Consider the following 15,104-nt stretch of genomic DNA (forward strand, 5'->3'; position numbering starts at 1 on the left):
ATCATATTTTTTCCAGGAGACACACAGCGGGGTGGGTGGAGTAAAGACAACTGCAGCCATTGGCAATCCTTTCCACAGTTTAATTTCCACCACGAGGCAGAGGTAGGGCTTTCCCATTACACTTGTCAGTGTCACAACAAGAATCAATGTGTGTGTATTTTCCATCCTTTTGAACTGTGTTGCAGTATTCCCAATATTCATCACTCACACAGCCATAACTCATGAAATAGAGCTCATCATCTGTGAGGGGAAAGACAATAATATGACCAAGGAGAAAAACGAATGACGTCATGGTCAGCTGAAGGCCAACATACAATTCCATGAACCAGGATGACATAATCCGGAAGGCCACCTTCCATTTCCTTTTCTTTTTATGGATACACCCAGGCATCATCATCATCATCATAATACAGTGGTACCTCCAGTTACGAACGGGATCCGTTCCGGAGCTCCAGTCGCATCCCAAGGAACTCACAACCAGAGGTGCTGCTTCTGCGCATGCGCACGGCGCATAGAGCACTTTTGCGCATGCGCACGCAGCGAAACCCGGAAAAATACTTCCGGGTTTGCCGTGTACGTATCCCACAGGGTACGTAAGTAGAGGGGAACATAAGTGGAGGTACCACTGAAATAATAATAATAATTCTACTACTTGTAAAGGACCTCTGGACTGTTAAGTCCAGACAAAGGAGACTATAGGGTTGCAGCACTCATCTCGCTTTCAGGCCAAGGGAGCCGGCATTTGTCCACAGACAGGTTCTGGGTCATGTGGCCAGCATGACTAAACCGCTACTGGCATAACGGAACACCGTGACAGAAACCATAGCGCACGGAAACAGTGGCGTAGTGTGGGGGGTGCAGGGGGGGGCCGGCCACACCGGGCGCAACATCTGGGGGTTAGGGTTAGGGGACGCAAATCCACGGGTTAGGGGGCGCAAATTACTTGCCTTGCCCCGAGTGCTGACAACCCACGCTACGCCACTGCACGGAAATGCCATTTACCTTCCCACTGCAGCGGTACCTATTTATCTACTTGCACTGGTGTGCTTTCAAACTGCTTGGTTGGCAGGAGCTAGGACAGCTACAGGAGCTCACCCCGTCGTGGGGATTCGAACCATTGACCTGATCGGCAATCCCAAGAGGCTCGGTGGTTTAGACCACAGTGCCACCCGCGTCCAGGCCCTTTAATTATTTGTAAACCACCATCACCCAACAATCTGACTGGGTTACAGCAGCTTCTGGTTTGAATCCACAGCTTTAAGAAGCTGCCTTAGGCAGAGTCTGTGGGCCTACCCGCCTCAGGGCCACTTACCCTGACTAGCAGGGACCCTCTGGGATTCCTGGCTGAGTCCGTTCCCACCCCTGTCTGGGGATGCTGGAAACAGGGCACTTTACCGCTGAGCTGCGGCCCATCGCCAGGTCTTACCAAGGTAGCTGGTGTACGTGAAACACTTTCCGAAGCGAGTCTTGCACGTTTCTTCTGTCGAATAGCAGGCCTTGCCATTTCCGGATTGACAGAGCTTACACACGAGGCCTTGGGCTGAGGTTGAAAAGAAGTTGTCGAAAGTGAAGGCTTGGAGATGGTCCTTTCTCGTGCGGGAGCGAGGGTGAAAAACAGGAGAAGGGGTGGACGGGGATAATCTGGGAGCAGCCGTGCGAGGCTCTGAGCGCCGTAAGCCAAGGAACCGTCTGCCCTCCGCCCTCTCTGAAAATTGGGATGCGTTCATGGTTCCCCACCCTTTGGGAACCTTAAGGATGGATTCTCGTAACCAGGGATGCTTAAGAAACAAGCACCACCTTCTGCCTGAAGCTGGTATTTCTGGGTCACCAAAATGGAAGTGGCAGTTGCAGATACAGTGCTGCACACAAGTGGAGTGGACTTTGACTCACACAACAAGGCTTCCCTTTCCTTGCCCTCCGTGGCACCTGCTGCCACATAGTCCCAAGTCTGCCCTGGATGCTTGGAGGACACCCCAAGGCAGAGGAGAGCCAGCGGCACAGGGGCCTGCAAGGGAGAGGAGAGGAAGGGGAAAACCTGTTCTGTGAGCAGGAGTCTCTCCATGGAATGAATTTGTTCATGCACTGAACCCCATCCGTTCCATTTACGGGGCATACAAATACAAAGAGTATGTGTTTGTTTGGCTAACAGCCATTATGAAAGATAAGAACACATAAAGCAGAATGAAATCTGTTGCACAGTTTAGGTAATTATTATGATGAGACAGCCTGTCAGACAAGTGTTTGCTTCCCTTAGCATCCCCACAATTTTTTATCCTTGAAATGGCTGCTCTAAGAGCAAAGCAGGTCACTTTTTCCAGAGGTGTAGGTCAGAATATATAATACATACGTAGGTACAGAATTTTTTCCAGTTCTGCACCTTCAAGGGGAAAAGGCTCACAAAGCACTTGGAAACTCATGCATACCTCTGCTTATTTTCTCTGTAGACCTCTGCCCCCTTCCTCCCTCTCTCCCTCCCTCCCTCCCTCCCTCTCTCTCTCACACACACACTCACACTCACCAGGAGAGCAGAAGAGCAACATAGAGGCTCCAAGGAGGAGAATCTGATTCATCCTGAGTAATGTACACAGCCTCCCAAGTGAATATCAAGAATGAAAATGGAGCCGTGGAATATTAGGAAGTTCTGGAGTTCTTTGGCTTACCAGTTTGTGCCCTCTGAGCCTCTGGAAGCAGCCAGTGAGGTCCGGGGCAAAGGTGTGCTGTGCAAATGTTTTCTTTTGGGCAGAAATGCTGGCAGACGCTGTTGCTATACGGTGCCAGTTAACAGGTCTGGACGAAGTCGGGGGCAAAGTTTCCACCTGTATCAACTTGGCGTAAGTCCATTCTGTCCTGTATCTGCATTAATCTGCAAAATGTGTATCCATCTATCTCAATCCTACTCTCTGGAGCAGCAGAAAACAAGCTCCATCTCCCATGAGACAGCCCTTCAGATATCATATCAGCTCTCAGTCGTCTCTTCTCCAGGCGAAACAAGATTTTACGCACCTCCTCCTGCATCGCAGGGGGCTGAACTATGACTGTCAGGGTCCCTTCCAACTCTACAATTGTATGATTCCTTGATTCTCCAGTCTCCACAGCAGTACAAGATTCCAGGAGTTGTGTGTCAAGGTCCCCCAAGCTATCCCTAAATAATTCACAATTCGCACATAATTTTTGTTTAAGGCTTTTGGCATAATTTTGGCCACAACTTTATTAAAATACATAAATGTGAGTGGTTGCTTAGGCAATGGTTATGACTATCTGTCCCCACACCCAGGGACAGAACTGACTTCCGGATTCCAGCGAAAGTCAGTGAGGGAAAACAATATTGGGGAGAGCATGGAGCTGGGCACCAGACCCTCATCCCGCCCCCGCCCCCACATGCTCCCCATTCAGGGGTATGAATGAAAGAATGGCAAGCCCCTGGATTCCTTTAATGGAATTCCCTTGCAGCAGCAGCATTGGAGGGGCAGGCACCGCCAATCCTTACCCCTCCACCAACCAATTTTTTAACCAATGCCTAACTGTAACCTTACAAGTTGTGACGATTTACTACGCAGTAGGCAAAACCAAATGGCACCAGCCAATCAGCCAGATGGACAAAATTCCTACCAGGTCCCTGCCCCCAAAGCAGACGACCCCATGACAGGCATAGCAAGGTCAACGCAATAGCCCTAGATTAGGGAGGGTGGGCGGGTGATCCGATGCACGCAGCAAAAGAGCCCAATCAGTGCTGTGTGACTTGATTTTATAACCTTTGGTCCATCCCCCTAAATGGCAACACCAAAATTTGCCCAGTAACCCAACTGCCCAATCACTACAGATGGCCATCCATACTAACCCGCCCAGCAACAGAGGGGTGGCCTGTTCAGACCCCACTGCAACACATGCTCTCTATGAAGGAGAACATGCTTTGCAGCCCCGCTTTACACACCAGGGTCTCTGTTTCCTTGGGGAAATGAGGCATAGCAGAGACTGTGGTGTCTTTATGATATATGGTTTGTTTGTTTACACATATATACAGCCTGAGTCTACAGAAGGGTCCTCAGCATTCATACCCCAAGAGTTTCTGGCTTCTCCTATAGCCACAGCAGCCATGGACCTAAACAGACCCTGCCTGTTGGGATTCTCAGACGTTGCTCTCTCCTCCTCTCTCCAAGCCACCACTTCCTAACTCTGTTGCTTAACTTCTGACACTCTGCACTAAACTTCTGTCCACATTATATTCTCCCTCTCGATTCTAAAGCCCAGGCAGAGAGAGACCCTGCTCCTTTTGACTAGGGTTGCCATATTTCAAAACGCGAAAATCCAGACACAAAGATTGTTGAGTTTTGTTTTTGCAAAGTTATTGAGCTGCTGCTGCTGCTTCTTCTTCTTCTTCTTCTTCTTCTTCTTCTTCTTCTTCTTCTTCTTCTTCTTCTTCTTCTTCTTCTTCTTCTCCTCCTCACCAAAGTTGTTCAGCATTTTTGGGAGGGCTTCTTTTTTTGACCAAAATTGTTCAGCTTTGGGAGGGACAGGGGCCCAAAGTTCTTGAGCTCTGAATTTTTGAACTATTTTTAATTACATCCGGCAAAATCTACACTACCATCATGGGCTGCCCAACACCTGGATTTTCCCAGACCTCTGACGCTCTGGTTGTGTTAACAACCCATAACCCCAGGCTAACACCTCCAATGAAATTAGTCCAAGTTTCTTAGCACCAGCTTTGATTAGCGCTTATCACATGCAAATTGCAGAGGGATTGGAAACGGCAGGTCAAATACATACATGGCTCTGATGTTCCTAACACACAAGTTCCAATTAAATTATAACTTTTACAGAGCCCAGGTGTTCAGCACCTGCAAACCTGTAATGATACACAACTCCCTCAACTGTTTCTCGTGAGGAACTGTAGCCTGTTCTTTCTGTAGTCCCCTGAACACTTATGCACATGCTCTCACAGACATTTTCATTTGCCAGGAGAGCAGAAGAGCAGCGTGGAGACCCCCAAGGAGAAGAATCTGATTCATCCTCAATAATGTAAACAGTCTTCCAAGCAAACATTAAGAATGAATCAGGGCTGCAGAATCCTAGACAGATTGGGAGCTCTTTTGCTTACTTACTGCGTTCCACGCTCCAAGCCTCTGGGGACAGCCAGCGATGTACACAGGACAAAGGTTTGGTAAATGTTTTCTTTGGGGAGGAAATATTGGCATATAGTCTAGCCAAACAGTGTCAGAGGATGCAAAATTTTAGTAGATCTGAACTTTTGCATGTGTTCACCGATAAGTCCACAGCATGAATCTATCTATCTATCTATCTATCTATCTATCTATCTATCTATCTATCTATCTATCATCTATCTATCTATCCATCTATCTATCTATCCATCCATCTATCCAATACTTTGGCCACCTCATGAGAAGAGAAGACTCCCTGGAAAAGACCCTGATGTTGGGAAAGATGGAGGGCACAAGGAGAAGGGGACGACAGAGGACGAGATGGTTGGGCAGTGTTTTCGAAGCTACCAGCATGAGTTTGACCAAACTGCGGGAGGCAGTGGAAGACAGGAGTGCCTGGCATGCTCTGGTCTATGGGGTCACGAAGAGTCGGGCATGACTAAACGACTAAGCAACAACAATCTATCTATCTATCTAATCTATCGTTCTGTCTATCTATCTATCTATTTTTAATACCAGGGTACGGTTTGAAAGTTGGGTCAATCTGAGTCTGCTTAGTAATTGGGTTCAATGGCGGAAGAAAAGTGGGATACAAAGGCAAGGAAATAAAGAATCAACCAGCACAATCCTCAGAAATTTGTATTTAATCAGTATTGAAATATGCATTTCCTAGAAAATGCATGCGCCTTTCAATTTATGCCTTTCTAAATCGTATTGAATACAATTTTTGATCCAAGAAACAGCATCTGGAGATTTGGAAAGTGAAATTGGATACAGATAATCAGGCTCCTATACACATTTTGGTCCAGGGGGTGCGTATGCCCCCGAGCAATTCACATCAGGATTTGCAAAGATCAGGTTCCACAAACAGCACTAATTTGAACTACTTTCCCATGGCAGGCAGGGGGAATTAAATTCCCGAACGCTTTCTCACAGGAGGAAAAAAAATAGCCATAGTGAATTACATATAGCAAACAACCAGCTGCCCAAGAGTAGACAATGGATTGAGAGCCACAGGTCTGGGGGTGAAATATGGACCCCAGACGTCTTTAACTGGCCCTTGGGACTCTCGTCAGGTCACACCCACTGCCCAGCCAGCCCTTCTCTTCCCAGGCCTAGTGCCTTACCAACCTTCCATTGCAAACTCTCTGCATGCTTCTACCTTGCTGGAATGTGCCCTTGAAGTCAGTCAAGGCTTGTTGCTTTCCTGGATGGGGAATTGAGAGGCGTAAGGGACTGACAGGATGCTGATGACTGTCCACTGGGGGAAGGGGGCGGGACTCTGACTTGGAAGAGAGGGTTGGTGATTTGTGGAGAAGTGTACCATCCAGGAGGCAAGAGTCGGAGACAGGAGAAACTTCAGAGATGGAAGGCGGAGCACAGAATGGGTCTGAGGAAGAGGAGGAAGAAGCAGGTCGGGCAAGTGGAGGGCCAGGTGCCTCCCACTCCCTCTCCTGAGCCACTGTGTCCCAGAACCAAGAGGGGGTTGAAAGGGGACGTTGTGGGAATGTTGTGGATAGTAGGAGAGGATATATTGCTACTAGTGAGCTAGTAAAGGTAAAGGTAAAGGGACCCCTGACCATTAGGTCCAGTCGTGACCTGGGGTTGCAGTGCTCATCTCGCTTTATTGGCCGAGGGAGCCGGCGTACAGCTTCCGGTCATGTGGCCAGCATGACTAAGCCGCATCTGGCGAACCAGAGCAGCGCACGGAAACGCTGTTTACCTTCCCGCCGGAGTGGTACCTATTTATCTACTTGCACTTAGATGTGCTTTCGAACTGTTAGGTTGGCAGGAGCAGGGACCAAGCAACAGGAGCTCATCCCGTCACCAGGATTCAAACTGCTGACCTTCTGATCAGCAAGTCCTAGGCTCTGTGGTTTAACCCACAGCACCACAGCATCCCAATTGTTGTGGATAGTAGGAGAGGATATATTGCTACTAGTGAGTTAGTAGCAGAGCACATTCCCTGTACATCACAGGTAGCTAGTTGGTAGATTCATTTGAATCTCTTGTGTTAAGCAATCCAGTCTGGCTTGTCCAGAATGGGTTATTCCTGGTAAATCCCCTTTGTCCCCTCCTAAAAAGAATAAAGACACAACAGTCTTCTTTATAAGGAATGATAAGGATTACTTACACCCAGTTCACAGTATGAGCCCTGAAGACAGGCTTTAGCTTGCAGTTACAGAAGAGAGTGTGGGTTCATCCCATATGGGGTTTGAGCCCATGTGCTGCTAGCTGAGAGCCAGCACACAGCAAAAGACATCCAGGGAACAGCATCAAGAGAAAGAAAGTCAAGAAGAAGGGAAGGTGGCTGAGTGACCAGCCTTTTATGGGGTCTCCTGGGGTCATACACAGGGGCAGGATGCTCCAGACAGGTGTGACAGGAAGTCCTCCTGGATGGAGGAACATCCCCCTGTGTGTCTACTCTGGGCAAACAGGGAAATGTTGTACTTGACTGCTACATGTTACATCCCACAGACGTTGCCACGCAGGCACAGTCTCCAGCTGCATGTAGGCACATAAACTGATGGAAGGGGAGTGGTCCCCTGTTGCTGCAACCGCTCCATAGAGCACAGACCTGGGAAGAGCTGCCTTGACACTAGATTGCTGTGTGCAGGTTTACAGGGATGCAGAAGTGACTGTGTTCACAATAAACGACAACTGCCGTATGTGTTCCTTTGGCTGGGAAGTACTCTTGACAAGAGGCTTGTGCGTGCGTGCTTTGTGTGTGCGTGCTCAGACACCGCTACGAATGAACAAATGAGTGCTGGAAACAAGATCTTGAATGTTCCTTTGAAGGCGGGGCTCGCTGATGGCACTGATCAGCTGATCGGCACTGCCAGCAAGCCCCACTGCGATTGGCCACAGTAGGGAGTTCCCCATCCGCATTCCCCATCACTTTCAGTGAGCCCCTTTGAAGTTGCCACGTGATATCATAATGGCATTGGGTAAGTGACAGGTGGGTGGCTCCACCTGCCCGTCACAAGGGCCTATGAGAGATTGGAGACCATGAGGGCAGCCCAACTTCCCCACTTTCTGGTCTTGGAGGAACTCTGCCTTATATATACAGTGGTACCTTGGAAGTCGAACGGAATCCATTCCAGAAGCCCGTTTGACTTCCAAAACATTCGGAAACCAAAGTGTAGCTTCCGATTGGCTGCAGAAAGCTCCTGCAGCCAATCGGAAGCCGCGGAAGTCACGTCAGACGTTCAGGTTCCAAAGAACTTTCGAAAACCGGAATAATCACTTCTAGTTTTCGATCGTTCGGGAGCCAAAACGTTTGACTCCCAAGGCGTTTGAAAACCAAGGTACGACTGTATAGTGATATGCCTGCAGTTTTTCCACATTCATGCTAACAAATACACCCAAGTCAGTGGCACAGCTTACCACCTTGATGCTGCCTTCCATATTTTTATTTTTAGGAAGCGTTTGGTGGAGCCGGTCTTTCAAATACATTCTGTTGTATGTGTCTCTTTCTTTTGGAGGACCCTGGCAGCCACCTCCCACCAGCCTCGTTCTACCAACTTGTAGTCAACCCTTCCATACCCATATGTCACTGTGATGAGGTTCTCCCCTTTCCCAGAGATCAGCACAACTTTCTCATTACTGGTCGTAATCAACATTTTGGCATTATCCTGAACGCAACGGGGTTCCTGGGAGAACCGACTAACGGCCTCATCCAGGCAAGACCTTAGCTCCCGCCATTTCTGGAGTTTCAGCCTGTTCTTCACACGCAACAAGTTCTCCAAGCTTAGCGCCTCCACCCCAGTCTGCAAACGCTCCATGACCACATCCCAGTTGTCTACGTGGACTTCATATTTGGCCTCGCCTTGTTTAAAGAAGACCGAAATCTTATAGGTTTCCTGGCCGGAGACAAACCTCACCACCCGCCCACCACATTCCACCAACATCTCAGCATCCTTCCGGATGGTATCGGGTTCCATGCAGAATTTTTCCACTGCTAGGTCAAAGCAGGCCAAAGGAGAAAACCCTTTCCTAAAGGAACCCCAGTTATGTAGATGACCACGGATGCTAAGGATATTGCTAAGGCTGAGAGGCTGCGGATTAGAGCAGAGACGAGCAAAGTAGAGGTCCCAGTTGGGTACCAAGACATTGTAGTGCACTTTGCCTTGATTGTGGAAGACGGTGACTGCGACCGACCCGTCGCCCGAGGTGAACTCCATCAGAGTGCGCCCATCAGAAACAGTGAGATGGGCATTGCTTCTCACACACGGTGGCTCCCTCTGGAGGTTCTCCAGGGCGCAGCTGAAGCAGGAGAACATTTTGCTGTTGGGTTCTTCCTTGGTCTTGGCCAACAGCATGTTCCTGAAAAAGAGGTCTGCTGAGAGACAGGTTGGGATTCCATCAAATGTAGCCATCCTCGTTCAGATCACTGCACAAGGACAATTAAAAAAATTAATTAAAGGACACTTAAATGTATGAGTCAAGCTTTTCTAGAAATGAAAAGGTACCTATCACCCCCCTTGTTGGTTCCTTTGCACTCCCATTATTTTTTTTTTGTTAGAGCGTTTATTGATTTTCCAATAAAAAACATCCAATTAACATATCAAATCATAATCCAATAAAAATAAAAAACTAAAATAAAAAGATAAAATTGCCTTCCAAATTGTAATTTTGATTTTACGACTTCCCACAGTCTGAACCTCAAAGCATGCCCAGATCTCAGTCCTGCCTTTCATCGATGTTTCCATATTTCCATATCTCGATTTTATCTCTCCAACCTTTGCCCTCCATTTGACCTGGATAAACAGGCTTTCCAACAAACAAGGTCTGCAGGGTAAATAAGACACGCAGCATCCTGGAGAAAGGATCAAGGTCTTCTGCTGTGAATGGGCCCTTAGAGCAAGTCTCCACCCCCATTGTTCAGCCCGGACACTGAGGTCCAGCTCCGAGGGCCTTCTGGCGGTTCCATCGCTGCGAGAAGTGAGGTTACAGGGAACCAAACAGAGGGCCTTCTTGGTAGTGGCGCCCGCCCTGTGGAACACCCTCCCATCAGATGTCAAGGAAATAGACAACTATCTGACTTTTAGAAGACATCTGAAGGCAGCCCTGTTTAGGGAAGTTTTTAATGTTTAAACTTTTATTGTGTTTTTAATATTCTGTTGGGAGCCGCCCAGAGCGGCTGGGGAAACCCAGCCAAATGGGCAGGGTATAAATAATAAATTATTATTATTATTATTATTATTATTATTATTATTATTATTATTATTATTATTATTATTATTATTTGAGTAGCTGTCTCATTGAAGGTGCTCCAAGGTAAAGCTAAAGGACAGTATTTGGAAACATCCTTCTGCATTTTCCATTAGCAGAGAAGAAGGGAACCTCGGGCCTGGAGAGCAAGGTGTGAGATGGCTAAAAATACCGTAGCTTTATTATGTATAATAAGGTAAGAATCCAATGTCTCTATTCAGACCAGGTCTCTCCATGGTTTTAAGTTTGGTAATAAGTTGCAATTCAGCAACTTCTCTTTCCTGAAATTCTTTTGTAATGAGACAGCTACTTTGAGATCTTGTATAGAATGTCCTGGGGAGATTGAAGTGTTCTCCTAATGGTTTCTCTGTCTTGTGATTCCTGATGTCAGATTTATGCCCATTCTCTATTAGAAGCACACTCAAGGATTTACAGGGGTACACATTATCACATTTATTGTGGCCCTTTGGGCCGCTACCACAACAGCAGGAGGGGTAGATCTCCTCAGTGCTTCTTCACCAGCCTGACTCATCTCTGCCTCTTGGCCACTTCTGCCTCTGATTCTGGACTCCTCTCTACCACAGAGTCTTCCTGCTCACTAAGCCCTGTTGCCTCTTCTTCAGCTTCTGACACCTCCTCCCTCCCAGTCTGCTCCCTCTTCTCCCTCTGACCACTCAGTTTGTGCCACCCAACAATCCACTGTGACCTAACAGTCTGTGACAGTTGACCAGTGAGTTGACCAGTACTCTGACTCACTGTAAGGCTGCTTCCTGTGTTCCTATGTAAATATACTGTACACTGCTGGTTTCTCTCTCTATCTATCTATCTATCTATCTATCTATCTATCTATCTATCTGTCAGGGAACTGACATCGGAGCAAGAGGCTAAGGGGAGGCTCCCAGATGATGCTGGCGAAGGACCCAGCAGCAGGGGGAGAAACAGCTCAGTAGAGGGGGAAGCCAATCAGCGCAACACCAGGGATAAAGGGGGGCAGATGGGGGAATTGGAGAGAGGGCTCCAGGACTCTTCACTGGACATCAGTGAGGAGAGCCCGGGTCCTCCGCTACCCACGCCTTCCCTGCGCAGAAGACTCCCGCGCAGTGAGAGGAGGAGGAGACTGGGTGTCAAACAACTTTTATGTTGGAAGAGGTTCAAGAAACGCCCACTGACGGATTCTGCCAGTGACTGAGGCAGCCACGATGAGAAAGGGCTGTGCAGTCAGAAAGGTTTAACAAGGCAAATTAACCGAGATAGGCACCAGTTTACGCACGAGTAACTCATACCTATTACACTATCTATCTATCTATCTATCTATCTATCTATCTATCTATCTATCTATCATCTATCTATCTATCTATCTATCTATCTATCTATCTATCTCTGGCCTTTGGGACTCTCTCAGGCCACAGTCCTTCCTCAGCCACATCCACTGTCCCCAGGCCACACACCCCAGCTTGCTTTGCACCCTTCCCTGAATGCTTCCCCCCGGTCCTTGAATGAGTCCTTGAACTCTGATTCTGCTTTTTGCCTGCCTGAGTTGGGGGACAGAGAGCAGTTCGCAGGTATGTGTAGAAATGAGCCCAGCATACAAAGGTAAAAATTAGCACTCGTTGACCTTCCACGTTTGGCCTGGCCTACCTCAAACGTTTGCCCGGAAGGGAATAATAATAATAATAATAATAATAATAATAATAATAATAATAAATTTTATTTATATCCCGCCCTCCCCAGCCGAAGCCGGGCTCAGGGCGGCTAACAACAATAAAACAGTACAAAAGTACAACATAAACAACATTCTAAAATCATTCATTATAAAAATTAATTAATTCAAGCCACTAGCAACCATTGGGCCAGAGCTCTGCGAAGATTGCCGAGGGAGGGGGTCAGGCTGTGCCCTGGCCAAAGGCCTGGTGGAACAGCTCTGTCTTGCAGGCCCTGCGGAAAGATGTCAAGTCCCGCAAGGCCCTGGTCTCTTGTGACAGAGCGTTCCACCAGATCGGAGCCACAGCCGAAAAAGCCCTGGCTCTAGTTGAGGCCAGCCTAACTTCTCTGTGGCCTGGGACCTTCAAGATGTTTTTATTTGAAGACCGTAGGTTTCTCTGTGGGGCATACCAGGAGAGGCGGTCCCGCAGGTACGAGGGTCCTAGGCCATATAGGGCTTTAAAGGTTAAAACCAGCACCTTAAACCTGATCCTGTACTCCACCGGGAGCCAGTGCAGCTGGTATAGCACCAGGTGAATGTGATCTCGCAGCGAAGACCTCGTAAGGAGTCTCGCTGCAGCATTCTGCACCCGCTGGAGTTTCTGGGTCAGTCTCAAGGGCAGCCCCACGTAGAGCGAGTTACAATAATCCAGTCTGGAGGTGACCGTCGCGTGGATCACAGTGGCTAGGTCAGGGCGAGAGAGGTAAGGAGCCAACTGCTTAGCTTGGCGGAGATGGAAAAATGCCGCCTTTGTTATAGCTGCAATCTGCGCCTCCATGGAAAGGGAGGTGTCGAAGATTACACCCAGACTCTTAACGGACGGTGCTGGCAATAATTGCGCCCCCGCGAGAGATGGGAGTTGCCCCCCCAATCCCATATCGCCCCGTCCCAGCCACAGGACCTCTGTCTTCGAAGGATTTAGCTTCAACCGGCTCCCACGTAACCATCCAGCCACAGCTTCCAAACATCTGGTCAGTGTGTCTGGGGCCGAGTCAGGATGGCCATCCATCAACAGATAGAGTTGGGTGTCATCGGCATACTGATGACAACCCAGCCCAAAACTCCGAACAAGCTGGGCGAGGGGGCGCATAAAGATGTTGAAAAGCATCGGGGAGAGTATCGCACCCTGAGGTACTCCACACACCAAGGAGTGGCGCGATGACAATTCCCCCCCAAGCGCCACCCTCTGTCCCCGACCAGAGAGAAACGAGCGCAGCCATTGAAGGACTGTGCCCTGGATCCCCACGTCGGCAAGGCGGTGGTCCAGAAGTTCGTGATCGACCATGTCGAAAGCTGCTGATAGATCTAGAAGAATCAGCAGCCCCGACCCGCCTCGATCCAGCTGTCTACGAAGGTCATCTGTTAGGGCGACCAGAGCCGTCTCGGTCCCATGACCAGCGCGGAAGCCGGACTGGAATGGATCCAAAGCCAATGTTTCATCCAGAAACCCACCAAGCTGTTCAGCAACCGCTCTCTCAATCACCTTACCCAGGAACGGAAGATTCAAAACCGGGCGGTAATTGGATAGATCTAAAGGATCTAATGATGTTTTCTTTAAGAGCGGGCGCACCACTGCCTCCTTCAGTTCCCCTGGGAATGTCCCCGTGCCAAGGGACAAATTGATGATATCCCCCAGGAGGGCCCGCACCTCGTCTGGACACGCTCTAATCAGCCAAGACGGGCACGGGTCGAGAGGACAGGTGGTAGGCTTTCCAGCTCGGAGGAGTCTGTCCACATCGGCTGGGGATATCTGGTCGAAGTGGTCCAATACTGGACCCGAGGACAGTCGAGGGGCCTCCAGTTCCTTTATTGTATCCAAATTGGCAGGGAGGTCATGGCGGAGCGACAAGACCTTCTCCGCAAAAAAGCTCGCAAATGCCTCACAGCCGTGTGTCAATTTGTTATTTAAATTTGGCTGTCCCTCAAGGGACGTTAAAGACCTGATTATACTAAATAATTGCGCTGGGCGAGAGCTAGCGGATGCAATGGAGGCCGAGAAGTATGACTTCTTAGCGGCCTTCACCGCCATCTCGTAGGTTTTCATAAAAGCCCTATAAGATGTTCTTGAGGCTCCGTCACGGGCACCCCACCATACTCGCTCTAGCCGTCTGAGGTCCCGCTTCATTTTCCGGAGCTCCTCGATAAACCAGGGAGCCCGGTTTCTGTGGGGTCGCAGAGGGCGCTTAGGTGCGATCTCATCGATGGCTGCCAGGAGCTGGGCATTCCAGCCCTCAACAAGCTCAGTCAATGAGTCGCCAGGGGGAGCAAGGTCCCGCAAGGCTTGGCGGAATCTCTCAGGGTCCATCAGCCTCTGCGGGCGAGCCCAAATTGGCTCGCCACCTAAGCAGGGTGGGGGTGGAAAGTCAATCCTGGCTTTCAGAGCGTAGTGATCAGACCATGGCACCTTAATCGAAGGAGACATGATCACATCTATACCGACGCCAAAGATCAAATCCAGCGTGTGGCCTGCTTGATGTGTGGGGCCCGAAACAAACTGGGAGAGCCCTAGTGTCGCCATGGAAGACACCAGGTCCAGAGCCTGTGAGGAGGGAGTGGCATCAGCATGGATGTTGAAGTCCCCCAATACCAATAGGTTAGGGAACTCCAAGGCCCAGCCGGCCACCGCCTCCAATAGGCCTGACAGGGTGGCTGCTGGTGCGCTAGGTGGCCGGTACACCAGCCAGACAGCCAAGCTCTCCTCGGAGCCCCACACTAGGCCAACACATTCGATGCCGGGGATCGATGGCGATGGTAGAGCCCTGAAAGGACAATCTTCCCGGATTAATAATGCCACCCCTCCCCCCCGGCCCACAGTCCGCGACTGGTGGAGGACAGAGAAACCCGGGGGCGCCATCTCTCGTAAGGTAACTGTTGCCCCTTCGCGCACCCAGGTCTCCGTCACACAAGCCAGGTCGACCCCCTGCGAGATAAAGAAATCTCGTAGGGTGGCGGTTTTATTGCCTATAGACCTGGCATTGCACAGCACCAGTGACGGAGGTGAGTAATCCTTGCTCACCCTACCCTCGTCCCTC

At 49.4% G+C, this 15,104-nt stretch overlaps 2 long non-coding RNA genes across 2 annotated transcripts; both read right to left on the reverse strand.

Annotated features, from left to right (window-relative positions):
- Positions 1 to 65: 65 nt before the first annotated feature.
- Positions 66 to 2,654, reverse strand: LOC308581256. The gene is made up of 3 exons (XR_014004893.1): positions 2,519 to 2,654; positions 1,427 to 1,540; positions 66 to 240 (listed from the first exon to the last, which is right to left on the reverse strand). It is a non-coding gene; the product is annotated as an uncharacterized lncRNA (long non-coding RNA).
- Positions 2,655 to 5,782: 3,128 nt separating this feature from the next.
- Positions 5,783 to 6,891, reverse strand: LOC308577320. The gene is made up of 2 exons (XR_014003583.1): positions 6,122 to 6,891; positions 5,783 to 6,085 (listed from the first exon to the last, which is right to left on the reverse strand). It is a non-coding gene; the product is annotated as an uncharacterized lncRNA (long non-coding RNA).
- Between the last annotated feature and the right edge of the window lie 8,213 nt (positions 6,892 to 15,104).

This window comes from Podarcis bocagei (genome assembly GCF_964188305.1).
Source record: "Podarcis bocagei genome assembly, chromosome: 2".
In the NCBI taxonomy this organism is placed as follows: domain Eukaryota; kingdom Metazoa; phylum Chordata; class Lepidosauria; order Squamata; family Lacertidae; genus Podarcis; species Podarcis bocagei.